Raw genomic sequence first — 9,690 nt, 5'->3', positions numbered from 1 at the left:
TGGTGATGGCACGCATAGATTTGGTATCTTCACGCTCGTTAAAACAGTAAATGGTATAATCCCAACTAAAATATGATTTTTACTACTCTTTTCCCAGAAAGGAATTTATTCCCACTTTTCACTTTTAAAACGGATTTCTTCATAACGGGGATCGTACCATCTTAATGAATAACCTATGTACATTGAGATTGAAAATGATGTTTTAGAGATTTACCGAGATAGATTCCGATCCATGGCTTTACTACTATTATTTACCGTAGTAAAGAGAGATTCCGACCCTTTCCACACTTCTATGATAATTTAGTCTTGAATTTTACCCCGGACAATGAATTTACAGACTTACGCACTTCTAGCCACGGTTCTAGCCCATGCATTTTTGTATGTACTTACTGGACTTGGTGGATTGATGATGATGATGGTTATTGAAAATCCTGAATTGGGACCATGTCAGTGTATACAAGTACTCCTGAACCCAGTAGGGGCTCCTTCGTCCGTGAGCCGTTGTGTCGGATAAGAGAGGTCGTCATAAGTCCTGCTTTGCGAACCGTCGAGCCGGAGGAGGTGTATACTCTGGGTTACTTTATGGCACTTGGATCGGTTATAGTATTATGGACTTGGAATTCATTCTTGCATGCGTATTGCCTATCACCAGTATGCGCCTAAATCTATCAGCCTTATGAGGGGTTGCATAGGTATAGGTATGAGTGCTGCTTCCAGAGGGTTGCATAGGTATAGGCTTTGACTGTTGTTTACTAAGTGTTGGTTGAACCTTCCAAGCTTATGTCGATGGTGGTTTATGAAAGGCCCGACTAGGTATTGTTTGTCCGGACTAGCCGGTTATTGTATTGTGTTAGTTCGTGACAGGATAATTATTGGACTGATGTTGAGATTGAAGGTATGATTCTAATTCTTTTCTTTACGGTTGCTTTATTATGGATAATTATCTCATGTTTAGACGTATGGATTAGAGATCCTGATTATGTTATTACTAGTTCCTACTATGATTAGGAGGCCTTGAGATGCTATGACTACTTTAGGTTGTACCTTTGGGCTAGCCTTGTTTATGTACATTCATTTATATGTGTGGCTATGGTATTACCGTATATCCTACCCTTCCTTCATGTGTTCATGTTTTATATACATTCTTTGGCCTAGTATACTACTACATATCCTTCATCTGCTCTTTATTTGTATATGGGTCAGCGATATACGATATATTGCTAGGGTTCCTCAGTATGTCCAGAAAAGGATAGTTTATCCTTATTGCCTCCTTAGCTTTACTATCTTAGTTCCCTAGATATTTGAGCATAGTTCATATTCTTGCTTGCATGTTATGTATATTTGCATCATCTTTCGAGCTCAGTCAAAAAATGCCTACTGAGTACCGCGTGTTTGGTACTCATACTACACTTCTGCAGCCTGCAGATCATAGTACGGGTTCTCGCCGTTGTTGTGTGCGTCGTACGGAACAGCTATGGTTCAGAGACATAGGGTGAGCTCCTAGCGTCCAGAGCATTGCCTAATCTCTATGTTGTATTCAGAGATGGGTTGTATCAGTATATTCATTTAGTACTTCATTTTATAATCGTATTACATTGGAAACTCTTGTCCAGGTTTTGGGACTATCTTATGTATTTGTTTTTAATTTCATTTATTCCGCATTCTTCCTCCATTTCACTTGGTAGTCAATTACTAGTTCTAGACTACGGGCTGGCTTGCCTACTGGTGGGTTATAGTAGGCGTCATCATGACCAGAGAAATCAGGTCGTGACTATGTGCCATTAAGGAGGAGGTAGAGATTGTTCGTCCGACGAGAGGCCAGTGCAACCAGGGGTGGAATTTATCATTATATGGGATAAGAGGGACAAGAAAGGTGTGGTTAGTATTGTGGGTATGTACCTAGTGTCTTGTAGCTTCACGGGGAAAAACAGTTGTTTGATTGGCACTTAAAAGGGGTTTGTGCTCCTAATGAAAGAATGGAGTGGGAAGAAAACTTTGGGGAAATAAGGGTTATTGGGGGTCTTTTGATGGTGTCTGATTTTTCAGGGTTCATAGAAGACATGGAACTAATGGACTTGGACCTAAAAAGAGGAAGTACACATTGGGGCGGGTTGGATGAAGCGGAAGCGCATCGGGGGTGTTGTGTGACAAGAAGGTGCCGCCAAAGCTTAAAGGCAAATTCTACAAGATGGCAGTCCGTCCAGCCATGTTATATGGAGCGGAATGTTGGCCAGTCCAGAACTCCCACATTCAAAAAATGAAGGCGGCGGAAATGCGGATGTTGCGTTGGATGTGTGGGTCAACTAGGGGTAATAGAGTTCGGAATGAGACTATCCAGCAGAAGGTTGGAGTGACTTCGGTAGAGGACAAGATGTGGGAAGTCCGATTGAGATGGTTCGAACACGTGATGAGGAGAAGCACGAACGCTCCAGTTCGTAGGTGTGAGACTAGCTTTGGAGGGTTTTAGACGGGGTAGGGGTAGGCCCAAGAAGTACTAGAGAGAGGTAATTAGGCAGGACATGGATCAGTTACAGCTTACTGAGGACATGACCCTAGATAGAAGGATCTGGAGGTCGCGAATTAGGATAGAAGGCTAGTGTCGGTTTGGGTCGCCATTGTAGGGTATTACTTGGGGGGTGTACTATTTATTGCTATGCCATCCTATTTCATGCTCTATTACGAAGTTGTTTACTCTTCCATGTCTAATATTATCTTTGAGTGTCGCATTAATGTTATGCCGTATTGTTTCATGCTTTATTATTAAGGATTTGATTATTATTCATTGTCTTGAGCCGGGGGTCTATCGGAAACAGCCTTTCTACTTCTTCGGAGGTAGTGGTATGGACTGCGTACATCATACCCTCCCCAGACCCTACTATGTGGGAATATACTGGGTTTGTTGTTGTTGTTGTACACAGGGAGAAAAGGGGATAGGCAAAATATAGCTGCTAGACTGCATAGGAATCTTATTTCAGAGGATTTGGATATCTGCTTCAGGAACATCAAACCGAGTATGCTTCCGAGAGTAACCTCCGATCACTCTCCAATTACGCTTCAGTGTGGGAAATGGGAAAATTCCAAATCGTATTTCAAGTTTGAGAAATGGTGGTTGCAGACAAAAGGGATCAATGAAAAGACTAAAAGCCAGCGGGATGCTTTCAATAGCACCATCAATCAGGATTGTGTGTTTATGACTAAGATGAAATCTTTAAAAACAAAATTTAAGGAATAGGGCAAGACTGTTCAGGGGAACCTTAAAGCACAGCAGCAGAGTGTGCTGATACAGCTTTCAGAACTAGAAGGAATTTAGGAGCACAGAATCTTACAGGAAGAGGAAATAGCTTCCAAAATGGCCCTCACCAATGAAGTTACCCTTGACTCAAAAAATAAAAAAAACGAGGCCCTCACCAATGAATTTGAAAAGATTGCTAGAAAAGTGGAGATTGCTTGGAGACAGAGGTTGAGGGCAATATGGTTAAAAGAAGGAGACATTAGTGTCTTCCTTAAAACTGCTAATGCACACAGAAGAATCAACAACATTGACAAACTGGAAGTGGGAGGATGGTTACAGAGGATCCAGAAACAAAGGGCAACCCGGTGCAATAAAGGTACCGCTATGCGCGGTGTCCGGGGAAGGGCCCCACCACAAGAACTTGTATGAGAACTTACAGAGGATCCAGAGAAGATGCAAAAAAAAATTGTCCTTCTACGAGAACTTGTATGCAGAATCTGAGGAATGGAGACCACAACTAGAGATGATTAATTGCCCCAAAATTTCTCAAGAAGAAAATAAAATGTTGGAGGCCCCTTTTGAACCTCAAGAAATCTAAGAAGGCAAGGCTTGTGCTGGGGACAAGGCTCCAGGTCCATATGGGTTTACATTGGAGTTCTTTAAACAATATCTGGACATCATAAAGGTAGAATTGATAGCAACTATCTAGAACTTCAATTAGAAAAGGGGATTCTTTGTTAAATGGCCTCTTCAAGCTACTTTTTAATTAAATAGACTATAAGTTTTTCTTTTTAGGGAAATGATCCACTTTTGAATATTTTAATTTATTTGTCATTTAAAATTTATTTACACATTTTAAAAGTTACAAATTAGTCCACAAATCACCCAACTTAAAGAATTTAAGCAAAACCTCTTCCACCAAAATCTTTTACACATTTTACAAATTAATTCAAAACCTGATTTGCGATGGACAAATCGATTATTGATCCGACAGTTCGATTACCGATTCGAGCGATAAATGGACAGATCGATTATCGATCCGACAGATCGATTATCGATCCAAGCGATATATGGACAAATCGATTATCAATCCGAAAGATATATGGCCCGATTGATTATCGATCCAATCGATACATTGACAGATTAATTATTTATCCGACCGATGTTATACATCGGTCTTCTATGTTATTCAGTAGTTGATCGATTATCGTAATAAGTCCGACGGATTAACCATCGATATTTTTATTCGACATATTAATCATCCATCTCTTTTTATCCGATCGATTACATATACATACACAACTTTTTTTTTAATGGTACTAAAATTAAAGGACAGTAGAAAACTTACAAATTTGAACGGAGCCGAAACATTTAGGAATAAGATACGAGCTTCAAAAAGGATAAAGTCGAAGAAACAATGGGTTAGGGTTTTATGTTTTAAGTATATTTGTAAATAGCCCCATAGTTTTTAATATGTTGTTGTAATCCTATTCTTCCATAAAGTTATTTTTTTATTTTATTTTAAAATGAGAAAATGAAAGCAGGCCATTTTGCTAATTGAAAACTTGACGAGGCCTATTAGCCAAATTTTCTCTTAGAAAAGATTCAATTCCACTTTTGTGGCCCTAATAACAAAAAAAAAAAATGGGAGCAATGGAATTGACAGACTTCAGACTCATTTGTCTGGAGGAATATCAAGATTATAGCTAAGATTTTGGCAGTAAGACTGAAAAAGGTGATAAATGGGCTAGTAGACAGATAACAGATGGCTTTTATAGAAGGAAAACAGATTATAAATGTTGTATTGATAGCAAATAAATGTGTAGAGTCAAGAAAGAGAAGTTGCAACGCTGACATTGTTTGCAAGCTAGACATCCAAAAAGCCTACGATCACCTAAACTGGAATTTCCTCATCCAGATACTAGAAAAAAGGGGCTTCGGGAGCAAGTGGAATAGTTGGATTAAATATTGCATCAACATTATGAAGTTCTCCATCCTTATCAATAAATTTAATGGCTTTATTGACAGGGGGATCCTTTACCCTATTCTTATCCATTATTGCTATGGAGAGTATGCGCGACTTAATTAACACCGCAAAGGAGAAAAACTCTCTCCGAGGTTAGGTTTCCAAACATGAGACTTCAACAACTTGGAGATCACACACCTTCAGTATGAAGATGACACCTTAGTATTTTGTGAGGCAGAAGAAGAATGCCCCTTCAGACCACTCTCCTATCATGCTGCAATGTGGAGATTGGGAGGCGTCTAACTCATATTTCAAGTTCGAGAACTAGTGCTGCAAACAGAAGGGTTCAAAGAGAAAATGAAAAGCTGGTGGGATTCTTTCAGTAGCAATGGCAGTCCAGATTTTATCCTTGTTTCTAGGATAAAGGCTTGCTTTGAAGATTAAATTGAAGGAATGGAGCAAGATGGCTCAAGGAAATTTGGGCATTCAAAAACAAAGTGTAGTTGCTCAACTAGCAGAATTAGAGGAATTACAGGAACACAGGATCCTTCAGGAGGAAGAAATTGCCTCAAGAATGTCTTTGACCAACGAATTTGCAGAAATTGCTAGAAGAGAAGAAATATTTTGGAGACGGAGGTCTAAGGCCACCTGGCAAAAAAAAAAGGGGACAAAAATACCAGCTTCTTTCACAAAACAACCAATGCACATAGAAGAGTAAATACAATTGACGGGTTGAAAATAAAAGGAGAGGTGATCGAAAATCCTGAGGATAATAAGAAAGACATAATATCCTTTTACAAAAACTTATATACAGAAACAGAAGATTAGAGACCTCAATTGAAAATGACAAACTATCTAAAGATCAGTAAAGAGGAAAAATCCATGCTAGAGGTTCCTTTTGATGCCCATGAGATTTTGGAAAGCATCAAGGCATGTTCGGGAGATAAGGCCCCGAGACTTGATGGCTTTACTACGGATTTTTTCAAACAATATTGGGATGTTATCAGTGTTGATTTAGTAGCAACTATCCAGAATTTTCATGAAAGAAGCTTCTTTGAAAAGAGTCTAAATGCAACTTCTGTGGCTCTAATTCCAAAAAAAAAGTGGGTGTTGATGAACTAAAAGACTTTAGACCCATTAGTCTTATTAGGAAAATCTACAAGATCATAGCCAAGCTTTTAGCAGAGCGGCTCAAGAAAGTAATACGTGGCTTAGTGGACAGGCAACAAATGGCATTCATTAAGCGGAGACAGATCATGGATGCTGTGTTAATAGCCAAAGAGTGTGTAGAGGCGAGACAGAGAAGCAACAAGATAGGGATAGTTTAATAGCTATTCAGAAAGCTTATGACTTTCTGAACTGGAACTTCAGCTCCGGATATTGGAAAAAATAGGATTTGGAAAGAGATGGATAAGCTGGATCAAATATTGCATTGGCACTGTGAGGTTCTCAATCTTGATTAACAGATCTCCATGTGGACTTTTTCCTTCCAAAAAGGCTTGAGGCAGGGGGACCCATTATCCCCATTTCTATTCATATTTGCTATGGAGGGGATGAATAGTCTGATCAATACCGCAAAAGGGAAGGGATGAATCAGGGGATTTCAAGCTGGCAAATTAAACAACTTGGAGATAACTCACCTCCAATATGCAAATGATATATTGGTGTTTTGTGATACAGATGTAGATCAAGTTTTGATTCTCATTCATATTTATCATTTTCGAGGCAGTATCATGTCTCCATATTAATTGGGAAAAAGCTTCATTTATCCTATCAGTACAGTTGCTGAGATAGAGTTGTTGGCTACAAAACTGAGAGGTACGGTAGGTGAGTTCCCTACAACTTACCTAGGCATGCCTTTAGGTGCCAAGAGTAAATCAAAAGGTATCTGGAATGGGGTTGGTTCCAGAGAAATGTGAAAAGAAGCTCACAAATTGGAAAATTCAATACTTGTCTTTAGGAGGTAGATCGACACTAGTGAAGAGTGTGTTGGATGCAATACCTTCCTATATGATGTCGGTATTCCCAATGCCAGCCAGTGTAGCTAAAAGCACTGATGCCCAAAGAAGGATTTTTTTTCGACAAGGACGCGAAGACAAGAAGAAGTTTCACTTAGTTAAATGGGAGGAATTGATTGTGAGCAAGAAAGCAGGAGGCTTGGGAATTAGAAATTTGAGAAAGCAAAATCAAAGTCTCATGATGAAGTGGCTTTGGAAGTTTACTAATAAGAAAGGCATGCCTTGGAGGGTTGTCATCACACCAAAATATGGTGTGGGAGATAGGTGGAGGAAAAAGATGATAAGCACTCTATATAACTACACCGTGTGGAGGGCAATTAGGAATTTGTGGCCTATCTTACACCATAGAACAAGAGTGAAGGTGGACAATAGGCAAAAGACCTCATTCTAGGAAAATAAGTGGAATGGTGACTCTACCATGAAACAATTGCATCCCGAGTTAATTTAAGCCAACAAAAACTAGCCACTGTGGCTACAATTTGACCTGGACAAGGGTGGAATTTGGCACTAAGAAGACACATATGACACAGAAATTGACAAAGTGGCAAGAATTTTAGAATTCTTTAGCTTCCTTCACTAATCGCACTTGTAAAGAATGGATCTTGGGCCTAACTCAACCTCAAAAGCTAGCTCACGAGGGGAGGATTGCCCAAGCTCATATAAGGAGGCCAATTACTAATCCCTTTTCCGATGTGGGATACTTAACACTCCCCTGCACGCCCAGGCCTCGTTATCTGTTATCTGGAGCGTGGACAACATAATATAGGGGCCCAACATCGGTGAACAAATATTTGAGATGGGCCCGACTCTGATACCATGTGAGAAATATAGGAGAGAAATATTATTTAATTGTTGTACCTACATTATTACATTGAGACCCTATTTATAGACACTACATTCCAATCCTTTTCCAGGTAAGACACTACATTCCAATCCTTTTCCAAGTAGGACACTACATTACAATCTTTTTCCAAATAGGATTCTATATATTATTTCTATTCCTACTCATATTCTAACACTCCCCTCAAGTTGATGCATACAAATCATATGTACCAAGCTTGTTACATATGTAATTAATATGATCATTATTAGTTGCCTTAGGACTGTAGTATTTATTTATATTATTTCCTGTATTTCTTTTTTAAGTTATTAGGAGGTAGTTAGTATGGTTAGCACCATGACTTTAAAGTAGGGCCATTATCTATTTCAGTTTTTTAAAAAGAACACTTTATGTAACTTCTCTTTGATAGAAAGTAAAACTCTCTGCACAAAGTGATCTTCATTTTCCTGCTTCTTTTCTGTAGCAATCTAGATATCGTTTGCATAGTGTTATGTGTGATTTGTCTATTTAAAACTAACATTTGGTATAAAAGCTTTCATCTTAAGAGATCTGTGATTGAGGTGGAGAAGTCATGGATGCAGATATCAGTTTCTCACCACAATCGCTCCGCCGGTCTTTGATAGAGATAACTATCAGGTTTGGGCAGTACGAATGGAGACATACTTGGATGCTTTAGATCTATGGGAAGTTGTGGAAAAGGATTACGATGTTCCAGCCCTACCGAATAATCCCACCATGGCTCAGATTAAAGCACACAAGGAAATCGAAGGCCAAGGCATGTCTCTTTGCTTCTGTATCGTCAACAGTTTTCACACGAATAATGTCTCTGAAAACTGCTAAAGAAGTATGGGATTATCTTAAAGAAGAGTATGTTGGAGATGAGAGAATAAAAGGTATGCAAGTTTTAAACTTAATTAGGGAATTTGAATTGCAAAAAATGAAGGATTCTGAAACAGTGAAGGAGTATTCAGATAGACTTCTTAATATTGCAAATAAAGTGAGGCTACTTGGCTCTACACTAGCCGACCCAAGAATTGTTGAGAAGATTCTGGGAACAGTTCCTGAAAGGTATGAAGCAACAATTACGACCTTAGAAAATACTAAGGATTTGTCAAAAATTAGTTTGATGGAGTTGCTCAATTCCTTGAAAGCTCAAGAGCAAAGAAGACTCATGAGACAGGATGTTACAACAGAAGGGGCTTTGTCAGTAAGCACCAGGTTGATGAATTTTCGAAGAAGAAAAAGAATCAAGCGTTAAAGTGAAGGAGAAACATCAACCAACAACAAAGGTAAGGGAGGAAGTGCGAAAAACTTTCCCCCTTGCCATCACTGTGGAAGAAAAGGCCATCCACCATTTAAGTGTTGGAGGAGACCTGATGCTAAATGTAAGAAATGCAATCAGCTTAGACATGAGGCGGTGATTTGCAAAAGTAAAGCCCCACAACAGGAAGAAAATGCTCAAGTTGTTGATCAAGAAGAGAAGGATCTTCTTTTTGTTGCAACATGCTTCTCAAGTAAGATCTCAACAGATTCTTGGTTAATTGATAATGGGTGCACTAATCACATGACTCATGACAAGAGCCTATTCAAGGAGTTGAAGCCCACTAAATTTTCCAAGGTTAGGATAGGAAAT

This window comes from Capsicum annuum, chromosome 1, assembly GCF_002878395.1.
Source record: "Capsicum annuum cultivar UCD-10X-F1 chromosome 1, UCD10Xv1.1, whole genome shotgun sequence".
Taxonomy (NCBI): Eukaryota; Viridiplantae; Streptophyta; class Magnoliopsida; order Solanales; family Solanaceae; genus Capsicum; species Capsicum annuum.
Note: the sequence above shows the minus strand (reverse complement) of the source record.